General features: G+C 31.3%; 1 long non-coding RNA gene across 1 annotated transcript; it reads left to right on the forward strand.

The window, feature by feature from the left end:
• Positions 1–646: 646 nt before the first annotated feature.
• On the forward strand, positions 647–1,903 carry LOC124888448. The gene is made up of 4 exons (XR_007046584.1): positions 647–799; positions 876–1,089; positions 1,539–1,690; positions 1,815–1,903. It is a non-coding gene; the product is annotated as an uncharacterized LOC124888448 (long non-coding RNA).
• The last annotated feature ends 10,148 nt before the right edge of the window (positions 1,904–12,051 follow it).

A 12,051-nucleotide genomic window follows, 5' to 3' on the forward strand; every position in this document is an offset into this window, starting at 1 on the left:
TCTAATATAGGAAATGGTTATTTCATTGACTGTGGCCGTGGAGACGATTGGGAATTGTATGCACACACCAGGCTTGGTAAATTGGTATTGTCATTAAATTTTATGCAAGTCTCTTTTGTGTATTCTTGGTGCTATACAACGAGAAATGACATTCACTTAACATTGATAATGAGGCATAATACCATATTTGGGGAGAAAGGTAACAGAGAAAAAGGTTCCAAATAATAAAGCGTGATACCAATTACTATAGTATTGTTAACTGGACCTCCAGCGAGGTTAACAAATAAAATGAATACTTCGTTAATTTGGGAAATACTTAAGACCTTCCCTTTTTAACGTCACAATGTGAAGGTGTTAATTCTGAGCATGGTTTAACCAATATACCTCATTTCTACGTAGTGGTTCATCGAGGGCAATTTTGGAATTAGGTTCAGCTTACGGAGGATATAAACCTTGATAGGAAGGTGTGGAGAACGCAGATTAGGGTAGAGGGTTAGTATGTAGGAGTACGTCTGTGGTGTTTTGGTGATACTTGTGTAGAAGTGATTGAAAAGTTGGTGGGTAATGTCTTGGTCATTACCTTTTCTTGGTAAATAGTTTGCTTTCATATAGCTATTTTTTTGTTGTTATTCTTCACCTACTCTATTAGGTGGCACTTTTCGAGCCTTTTGTTATCGGTTTTCGATTTTTGGATGATTGTATTTTTCTGTTCTTGACTTGAAATCTATTAACTTAAGTACTTTTCTGCTTGTCTTAATCAGGTTGAAGGCTCATTTTCAAGACAATCCAAAAGACCTAGGTAATTAAGCTATAATTTGTGGGATATACTTTGAATGAACATCATAGTACTCATCATATTCAAATATTCTGGGCAGATCTTTTGAAGCATGATAAGATGTTAAGCAAGAAGGCACCTGCCCCACACCTATGTGATGTACATGATTACCTATTAGATCCAACAACACAAGAAGCTAGAAAGATTGTGAAGCTAGCCAGAGTTGCAATGGACAATACTAATCCATCTCGTGGAAAAGGATCAAAGAAAAGGTTCAAAGAAGTAGAGACCCACTTAAAACTTTTTTAGCTGAGGTATATCTCTGCAACCTCTACTTGCACTAGCTGTATGTGTTGGCGATTTTCCATTCATGTTTTGTGTACCACTAGAAATTTAACTTCATTTGGTTTTCGTCTACTTCTATTGCTATTGTAGCCATCAAAGGATTTTCTCAGATGATGCGAACAATAATACTGATTCTAGATAGGTGAAGAAACCATGCTTTCTCTGAAGTTTCAGTTCCTGAGAATTTTTTTCTATAAGTAGGAATATTTTTAGTCACAAACTTTCTTTAAGTAGAAATTTCTTGATGAGGCAAAAGTTCATCTTCTTTTTCTGTCTGACACTAGGGGCTAGTTTTGTAACCAAAAAGATCACTTTTAGTTGGTCAAACAAAAAGAATATCGTTGAAAGAAGTTGGAGTATAATTACAGTTAGTTTGAGCTAGTAAATTAATTTACGTTCCAACTGCGTATATATGCAGGTAGTTAAGGCATACACGGAGGGACAACAAAAAGAGAGATTTAAAATTAAGGAGCTCGTACCAAGAGTTTTGAAGCAAATTCAAAACCAAGTAAGTAAATTCGAGGACCTTCTAAAAGATGATGGTAGCCCCAACATTGAATCCATTAAAAGGTATGCAATATTCTCTCAAGTTTTGAACCATATTTTCAATGAATTCAGAATCTTGAACATCTAAAAAAGTTCATAAGGATTAATATCTCACTAATCCTTATCATCTAATTGTGTTTTATTACAGGCTCTTTCGTAAGTTTGATCATAATCATAACAGTTATTTAACACCGTCAGAACTGGAGAAGCTAACGGAAAATGTCAACTTCTGAGAGGTACATCTGAATTAGAAAACCTCTATAGAGGAAAACCACATTACATTGTGTTCTTGTTGTTGATCTTGAATTCGAGAGGAAAACCTCTGAAGAGGTACTTCTGGTCTCATGGCCTAATATCAGACTCCACGTACAGAATGTTCACTTCTTTTTGCAATTATTCTCGCTATGTAAGTGAGTACTACAGAGACAACGTATCGCTAATGTGTTCAAGAGTCATGAGCTTAGTCAGTAGAGAAACCAACAAATTCATATACAAGTATGATATTACCCTCGATGTCTGTATGTCATCGGTGCTATCTCAGTCCAAAATTATAAGTTCACAAGTAATTTATTGCTTCAACCATGTTAATGTCCCAATACTGTCTCCTTTTTGTTTCGTTAGGCTTCACCAGCGTCTTATCCAACTAACACTGACTGTGTCTTACTGATATTAATTACTAGGGAAATACTGAGAAAATAGATGTTTGCATCGATGATGAAACTGTCAATTACTTAAACCGACAAGATGTGAGAAGGGCTCTTCATGCAAGGCTTGTTGGTGTTCACAGCTGGGATGTCTGCAGCATGTGAGTCGATCCACAAGCTTGTCTCTTAAGTTCCCCTCCTAAGACAATTGATATTCTTTATGGTCAGCTAAATATAAATGAATTTGTTTCTCAACATCACTTGCTACAAATGAAATCAATACAAAGTTATAACACAGTTACAAGCTGAAGTTGTACTAATTTATTTTTTCTTCTGCTTTTACAACATTCTGGATTATCAATTGCTTGACATAGAGATACTGACCATATCTATAGTAGGATTGCTTGTCAAGGAGAGAATTCCAGTCTTAATCTACAGGTACTTGACATCTATATGTATGTGTGTGAGAGAGAGACTTATGTTGCTCGAACTCTCCAAAAATACTGTCATACCCTGTCAGATCCTCCAAAAATGCTTCAATAGAATCCGACATGCACCTGTTTACTTTTTTGAAAAGTCTGAGCAACACTAATGTGTATATGTATATTTGCATACGTACCAGTGGAATGTCGAAGTGCAGGTAAGGTGACACCACTATTCTCAATAAAAATAAAAATATGAAAAATATTTGCAGGCTTCCCGCTGAACCCCAGTCACCATATAGAACTTTCATTACACAAAAAACAAATGTTTTTTCCCGTATGTGGAATTGGGGTGTTTAGTAGTTCTATATTCATGGCATAAGATACTTAGAGATTGTATAGGGTGGAGAATGTATGCAAGCTTTCGCCTATTCAAGTCTCCAATGGCACATAGGTGGGTTGGGTAATGGGAGGACAGGCAGAATATATGAAATTTCCTTATGCTCGTATTAGGAGGATAGAACGAGAACCAATTGATATTGGACTGCATTTTTTTTAATTCTGAGAGGAGGTAATGTGAAGAAAATGAAATGACATAATATACTATATGGTATGTGGGATGTTTGAAGAAATTCCTGGTGTAATTAGCTTTTAACAAAGACGAGTGGGTTTCCATATGACAAGAATTCACCTCTGTTTAACTTCTATTTTTCTTGTTTCTCTTCGATGCTATTATTGTTTTGAAGACACACAAAAGAGTGAACATAGTGATTTTACATTATTAAGTTCATTATTATCCCTTAAAGCACTCTTGATCAACTATTTGATTGCCCGTTTTACCCATTATTTAACTCATTTGTGATTGTGTTCCTTGGAGACACCATTATACCATATTTGATTTTTATACTTTTCATTTTTATGTAGCCAAGTGATGCGGTTAGTGGACCCATTTCGCCAATGGATGCAAGGAGAACACGCGATGATAATGATCCTAACGATATTCTTTGATTTCGTTGCATTTGTCTTGGATATTCAATTATGACGATGTAATTGTGTGGTTGGAGTAAATCTTAGAATATTAAAGGTTTTGTGTTTAAATTTGATTTTGGAGTTTGAAGATAATAGTTAATGTTGAAAATTTGGAGTTTGAAGATGTTAATGTTAAAATTTAATTTTGAAGTTTAATGTTCAATTTATTTTTGATATGCTTGTCAATTACAATGTTTAATTACTCATGTTGTATTAATGATATATGAATTGAACAAATATTGGATTGTAGGTTATGCCTAAAGAAACAATTAAATTTGAGCTAAAATTAGAATCTATAATTAGTTATTAAAAATTAATAGGTCCTACTAATTTTTTTAAAAATATAAAACAATTGCGGAGCTTTAACTCCCGCAAGTTTTAAATAAAAAATTATTATTAAAAGAATTAAATTTAGAATAATGGGGGTCAATAACCGCCACAAATTAATTACGGGGGTTGTAACCGTCGCAAAATAACCCCTGTAAATTAATTATGGGGGTCGACAAAAACTGTCGTAACTCATTTGTGACGGCTCGTATTCCTAGGGTTTTGGGAACCCCCACAATTACATTTTGCGGGGATTTTAACCCCCGCAAACCACAAAATTAACCCCCACAATTTGATCTCTTTTTTGTAGTGTCAACTTATGAACTTTTATACTAGCAAACTTCAAGTTTACCATGACATGTACCTTTTATTTTAATAAATTTCAGATTTACTATTGCATGAATAAATTTTAGATTTACTACTTTAGAAGTAGATTTCAAAATAACCCTTCTCAATTATTTGCCTCTTTTGGAGGTAGATTGTGATTTTCTTGTAACCACGAGCACGTTTGAATTTATATACAGTAAATTTTACCCCAGGGTCTAGATCTGTATTTATAATAATCAAAATTCTCATTCCCGAAGAATAGAATATAATCGTGCCTTAAGCGTATCAAATTATGATAGCTTAGAACCTCTTTCAAGATATTGCTACTTCAGAAGCAAATCGAGGCATACATATAACGTAGAGAATTTTTCTCCAACATATCTTATGATCATAATACGCGTGTGAAAATATCATCACTTTTGATGATCATTATCATATTGTCCCTCTACGCGTATATTCGTGCATTCAATCACTTGTCTTCTTTTAGACATATTATGCACTGCTATCACATACACTTCAAGAATGAAGTAAATTGTTATATTTCAGACTTATCATATGTTGCTATCACATTCACTTCATGGAATGGAACATATTCAATGGGTCGGATTTCATGATTTTTCACCAAATACCCATTATTTTGCCTTAACCATTAATATCATCAATATGGTGCATTGAGATTCAAACACAACGTCTTATTCATGTAAAGGTGTCTTAGGCATAAATCAATGAGACTTGAACCCAACATCTTATCATGGTGCATCGGGACTCTAATCCGATGTCTAATTAGAGTGCTATAAGATTTGAATTCACCGTCTTACTATTTTACATGAATACTAACATAAATAAATTTAATCACTATGAAATTTATGAAGTACAACAAATGTAAATTTGAACCTTGTTAAGTAACAGAGGAACTTTGCATCACTAGATAAACATATATGTTGATTTGAATAAAATAATACAAGATACTATACTGATTTTTCAAAGCAATTCTGATAAAGGATTGGTTCAGTGTTTTTTCAAGTCTGAAGAAACAGTGGTTTCATTATCTTTTTGAGATGGTATTTAACTCAAGTTGACAATTCATATGGGTTTATTTTATAGTACAAATACAACATATAAGTCTTACATATCAATCTACAACGACTGTCCATAAAAAGAGTGATCAATATCTTCATTAAGATGAATTTGAAGAAAACGTACCTTTGCTCTTAAAAAAAGAGGAGAGTCTTGTGCTGATAACGTGATATGAAATATAAAATAAGAAAAATAAGAAATATAAAATAAGAATAATAAGAAATATAAAATAAGAATAATAAGAATAAATAGAGAGAGAAGAGATGAGACTTTTTTATTTCTCTTTAGGAGGAGATATCACAGATTAAGAATACAGTGAACAAAACCCCTCTATTTATATGAAAAAATATTCCTAGTTTCTGACTAAAAGACAGATACTTCAAATCCTGATAGATATCAACTAGATCTTGATAGATCTTATTAGATCTTGATAGACATGTAAATATATTTATAACACCTATTATTTACAAACACACATATGTGTGTGTGAATGATATATATTTCTTATTAATTAATTGGCATATCTTATAAATTTGATTAAAATTTGATTTCTAAATTTTATACTTCATATTTACATCATAATTCTTTATTTAATTTTATAATTTATATATTATTATTTTATTTGTCACTCATTTTCTTTTTTTATTAATGATAATAAATGACAGAAGATCACGTTGCAAGATCAAGTTGCATTTTGACAACACTTAATTTTTAAAAAAATATTTAATTTTAAATAAATAAATCATGAAAAGTGACATATTTGTTAGCATATGGTGAGTTTTTTCACATGTAGTGATTTAATTTATGAAATAATTTTTAAATTCATGTTTGTTTGATGTTTTTAAGTAATATTTAAATTATTTAAATAATATACCATTATTTAAGATTTTTAAATATATTTATGTATATAAATATTGATTGAAAAATTTATAGGTAAGTACTTTTTAATTAAATAAAATTTAATTTTAATTAAAAATATTATAATAGATATTTAAAATGAATTTTCTCTATAAAATGATTTTAGTAGTAAAAATTTATTGATATATATATTTTTTTTATCATTTACCTCTCAAAGGAAACTATTGAAAAAGATTATTCAAACATAATCCATTTATCAAAAACACTTTTGAAATAAATTACCAAACATAAATTATTTTCACATAATTCAGCATCCAACTAGATGACATTGTCGAAAGTGCCACAGTGGATACAGATTAGCTTTTGATTTGAACTGTTACATGTTGATTTCTAAACCTTATTTTGAAAAAAAAAATTCTTAATTTGTTAGAATAAATAAGTATTTTTTTTAATATAGAAAGGCTAAATAATCAAAATAAAAATCGACACCCAAAAAATACGCAACCAACACGATGTATACACGATTAGAATGAGCCAATAACCGCGACGTACAAAAATTTTGAAATGTCACAACGTTCTGTGCCAAGTCCTTTGCTTCTTGCCTTCTTCTATGGTCCGTTCTATGGTCCGTTCAACTTCCTATATTGAAATAAATTACCAAACATAAATTATTTTCACATAATTCAGCATCCAATTAGATGACATTGTCGAAAGTGCCCTCTCAATTTATTTGATTTTTTAAAAAAGACACCTAAACTATACAGGTAATCTATTACCCCCAAGACTTAATTAAACCATTGTAAATACATTATTTTGACCAAAATTTTGCCTATGCATGTAGACACGTAAAGAAGATGCGTGAGTGCTTAAAATTTGACTAAAATAATCAATTAAAAGATGTCATGTGTAATAAAAAGGTCCCATCTTTTTATTTTGTATTTTACTATTTTTTTCCCCTCAATTTTCTATCTTTTTCTTTTGTTTTTCCTTCTTCTTCTCCATTAATCTCCATTAATGATGTCTTTATTTTTCCTCTTCCTCTTCTTCTCAATTAATGGAGTAATGATTAGTTTTATCGTGTCGGTGTTAGTAATGATTAGTTTTATCGTATCGGTGTTTACTTTCAATAAAAATGAAAAAGACTGTAATTCAACGCTTCAAAGATCTGGGATTTAACAGAATTTCCAACTCAGGCTTCAGCCATTGTAAGTGTTGAGACAACCTTCTTTATCCCTTTAACTAGATATACGTCCGCCATTTCATCAGTATCTGTACTGGTTAAATGAAGCACAAAGAAAAATGAGGGAAAGATCCGAAGTTAGGTAAAGAACTGAAAATAAATATACAGAAGAATATCCACCAACTCTTTTATTTGAGAAAGATGGGTATGAAATGAAGCATATAGCATGAATACTTCAAACCAAACATTTCGTAACTATTTCAAATTTCTTTGATAAAGCAACATTACTAAGGTATTCATCTTCAGCAGCTTCCATAGTTCCATTAATGAAAGTTTTAATAGGATTCAAAGAATTGTCTAAAATTTAAAGTGTTTTGTTAATGAAACTGCTCTTAGACGCCTATTTAGCAGCATAAAGGACAGAAACCTGTTGCAATTCTTTAGGTTTGCATATGGTAAGTATCACTAATCACTCTGCTATATTAACGCTTCTTGAAACATATTCCAGCCAAAATATTACTGATGAATTATACTCTCATTGTCAAATAACTCACTTGACATTGTAAAGAAACCTAATTAAGTATGAACAAGATGAAAATGGAAGAAGAGAAAACAGAAAAAATAAAAAAGAATTAGAGTTAGAGAAAAACATAAAAAAGAATTAGAGTAATAAAATAAGAAAAATATAAATGAAAATAAAAAATATTTAACACGTGGCAAATTGTAATTGGTGCGTGATTGCACTCTTTTGTTTTGCAAATGATGTTGGCTGAAAAAAGGGCTATTTTTTATGGTCTTAACTAGTTTCGTGGGGTAATAGGTAGCCCGTATAATTTAGGTGTATTTTTAATTTTTTTTAAAAAAAATCGAACAAGTTGTGGGGTGACTTTATGTATTTTCTTTAAGGAAAATTACAAACTACTAATTTACCCAAATGCACTCTCATGGTGTGTGTAAACCCAACATATCAAGTCTTCTTGAGAATGATGATGATAAGAATGACAAAGCAATAATGCAATAATCGAAACATGAAAAACATGTAATAATTGAAAGATGTTATAAATATATTTACATTATAGTGAATGTATATCAAGAATATAGATGAGATTTATCAAGATCTAATAAGATCTATCAAGATCTAGTTGATATCTATCAGGATTTGAAGTATCTGTTTTTTAGTTAAAAACTAAGAGTATTTTCTCCTATAAATAGAAGAGTTTTGTTCATTGTATCCTCAATCTTATAATCTCTCATCCTTAAGAGAAATAAAGAAGTCTCTTCTCTTTTCTCTCTATTTATTCTCGTTGTTCTTAATTTATATTTTATAACACATGATCAGCACGAGACTCTGTCGTCTCAAATTTGAAGGCTAAGGTATTATTTTATCTCTTTTCATATGACTAATAATCTTACAAAACTTGAGTTCGTTGCCTCGAGCAAGAACTACCTGTCATGAGTGTTGGATGCTGAAATCCATTTAGATACTATGAGTCTTGGGGACGTCATAAAGAAAGAAAATACAACATCTAATCAAAATAGTGCTAAGGCTATGATTTTCTTACATCATCATCTTGACGAAATTCTGAAAATTGAATACCTTACTACTAAGGATCTACTTGTTATTTATCCACTTGAAGATGATCATTCTCCCAAAAGCACGATATGAATGCATATACTATAAAAATAAGATGTTAGGTTCAAACCCCATCGATTTATTTCCTAAGACACCTTTATATGGATAAGATATCGAGTTTGAATCTCAATGCAACATATTGTTGATATAATGATGGCCAATGCACCATACGGATATGTTCCATTCCCTGAAGTGTATGTGGTAGCAATGCTTAATATGTCTGAAAGAAGACAAGTGATTCATTGTACGAATATGAGTGTGGAGGGACAATATGATAATAATTATCAAAAGTGATAATATTTTCACACGTTTATTATGATTATAATATATGTTAGAGAAAATTTCTCTACAACCATATATATGCCGATTTGCTCCTAAATTAGGAATATCTTAAAAGAGACTATAAGCTATCATAATTTATGGGCTTAATGCACAATTATATTTCATTCCTGGGGAGTGAGAAGCTTATTAATGCAAACGTGCACTTAATTGTGATGGGTATCACAACTCACCTGAAAGAGGCAGAATAACCGAGAAGAGTTATTTTGAAATCTACTTCTAAAATAGTAAATTTGAAATTTATTCATGTAATAATAAATCTAAAATTTACTAAAGTAAAAGTTTATATGTCATGGTAAACTTGGAGTTTATTAGAACAAAAGTTCATAAATTGATATGAACGATTGTCACATCTCAAAGATGTGCATGCTGAGTATTGAGCATATATTGAAGAATTAGAAAATTCTTCAGTACTTTTAATGTTGCTTGTTCTCATGTTAAGTTGGTTGCACCAACTAATTTTGGGATTGGATCCCTTAAAATCTGAAATATATAAAAGGTGAATATGGGCCCGCTCACTAGTCATGTGAACTATTAAGATGCATCGATATAAGATAATCACATATACATTTATTGTAAACCTATAGTTTGACATTCATAAAATTATTTGCTCAATATAAGTTGAGTTAAGAGCATAACTTTCAGATTGTGTAATCAAGATAATTCATCTTGATGGTGATGGTTTGGCATTGAATGCCTTCAATAATTAGCTGAACCATTGCTAATGAGAACAAATATTTCATGTATTGGTTTGAAATATTATATACAAAAGTACTTGTATGAATCAAACCAATAAATTATGATTATTTTTTTCCTCTCAATTGGTTCAAGGTCAGGAACCAACTATTTCATCTAATAGTTTTAATGTGCGGTATACGATTAATGAATATACCATGATGCACAAAGATGAATTCCTAAAATAAGATGGATGATGAATGTTAGTTTTCCTAATATAAGGGGGAGATTATAAGCAGCTATAAAATAAGTTAGGAATTATCATCAGATCCTCATTCAAAAAATAATTCACATCAAATGTCGAAAGCATCTCATATTAAGCTGCAAGTGCTCTTATTTTGTGTTCCTAAAGGACAATGTCTATGCATGCATGAGGCGTGGTAGACCAATTGGTTCCAAATGAAATAGTCCTTGAAAAGAATAAGGAGAAAATAATCGCAATAAGAAGGCAATGTGCGCTTGAAGAGCCTACGACATAACACTTCATGAAACCTTATGAGAGGTTCAGGTACCTGAAAATAATAAAGTGATGAGATCTCAAAATGTTATGTCGTATTGTGAACCGATATGAAATGACATATCATTAATATCTTTGACATAATATTGGCGCAATATTGTGAAAGATTACGAAGATCTGAATTCTACGTTTATTTAAGCATGCTGACGTAGAAACATTTATCAAGTGACATGAAATGGTGCATCTTGGTAAATGAAAACTTATTTGATTTGCACTCCACACACTTGAAGATGTCACACATGAAATGTTGAATATTGTCAATTGACAAAACATATCTTGCAAATACTACAAGGCCTGATATAGCCTTTTCGATTAATTTGTTAGCAATTTATAGTTTTGCTTTTACTAGGAGACATTAAAATGGGATCAAACACAGGATCTTATATTATTCTAAAGATTGCAGTCTCGATCTTATTGATTATGCTGAGTATTTAATTAACCCGCATAAATCTCGATCTCAAACAAGTTATGTGTTCATGTGTGGGATACTGCTATATCTTAGAGATATACAAAACAGTCTATCGTAACCGCTTCATCGAATCATGCTGAGATAATAGCTATTCATGAAGTAAGCCAAGAATGTGTATGATTGAAGTCCATGATACATCTCATTCGAGAAAAATATGATTTGAAATGTGTCAATGTACCCATAATTTTATTCAGAGATAATGCAACATGCATAACACATCTTAATAGAGGATTCATAAGAGGAGATAGAATGAAACACACTTCATCAAAGTTTTTCTATGCACATGATCTACAAAAAAAATGGTGATATTAACGTGCAACAGATTCGTTTAAGTGATAATGTGTCTGATTTATTCACCAAGTCTCTTTCAACTGCAACTTTCAAGAAGACAATGCATAAGATCAGGATACAAAAGTTCATTGATGTTCTCATCAGGGGGAGCAAATACGCATTGTACTCTTTTTCCCTTTCAAGGTTTTATCCCACTGGGTTTTCCTCGTAAGGTTTTTAATGAGGCAGCTGAAATACGTATCATTAGAGATGTGTACTCTTTTTCCTTCACTAGATTTTTTCCCACTGAGTTTTTTCTAGTAAGGTTTTAACAAGGCACATTATCTATCAATTAGACATTCAAGGGGGAGTGTTATAAATGTATTTACATTATAGTGGATGTCTATCAAGAATATAGATAAGATCTATCAAGATCTAGTTGCTATTTATCAGGATTTGAAGTATCTGTCCTTTAGTCAGAAACTAGGAGTATTTTCTCCTATAAATAGAAGAATTTTATTCATTGTATCCTCAATCTTATGATCTGTCATCCTCAAG

The sequence above is a fragment of the Capsicum annuum genome, chromosome 11 (assembly GCF_002878395.1).
Source record: "Capsicum annuum cultivar UCD-10X-F1 chromosome 11, UCD10Xv1.1, whole genome shotgun sequence".
In the NCBI taxonomy this organism is placed as follows: Eukaryota; Viridiplantae; Streptophyta; class Magnoliopsida; order Solanales; family Solanaceae; genus Capsicum; species Capsicum annuum.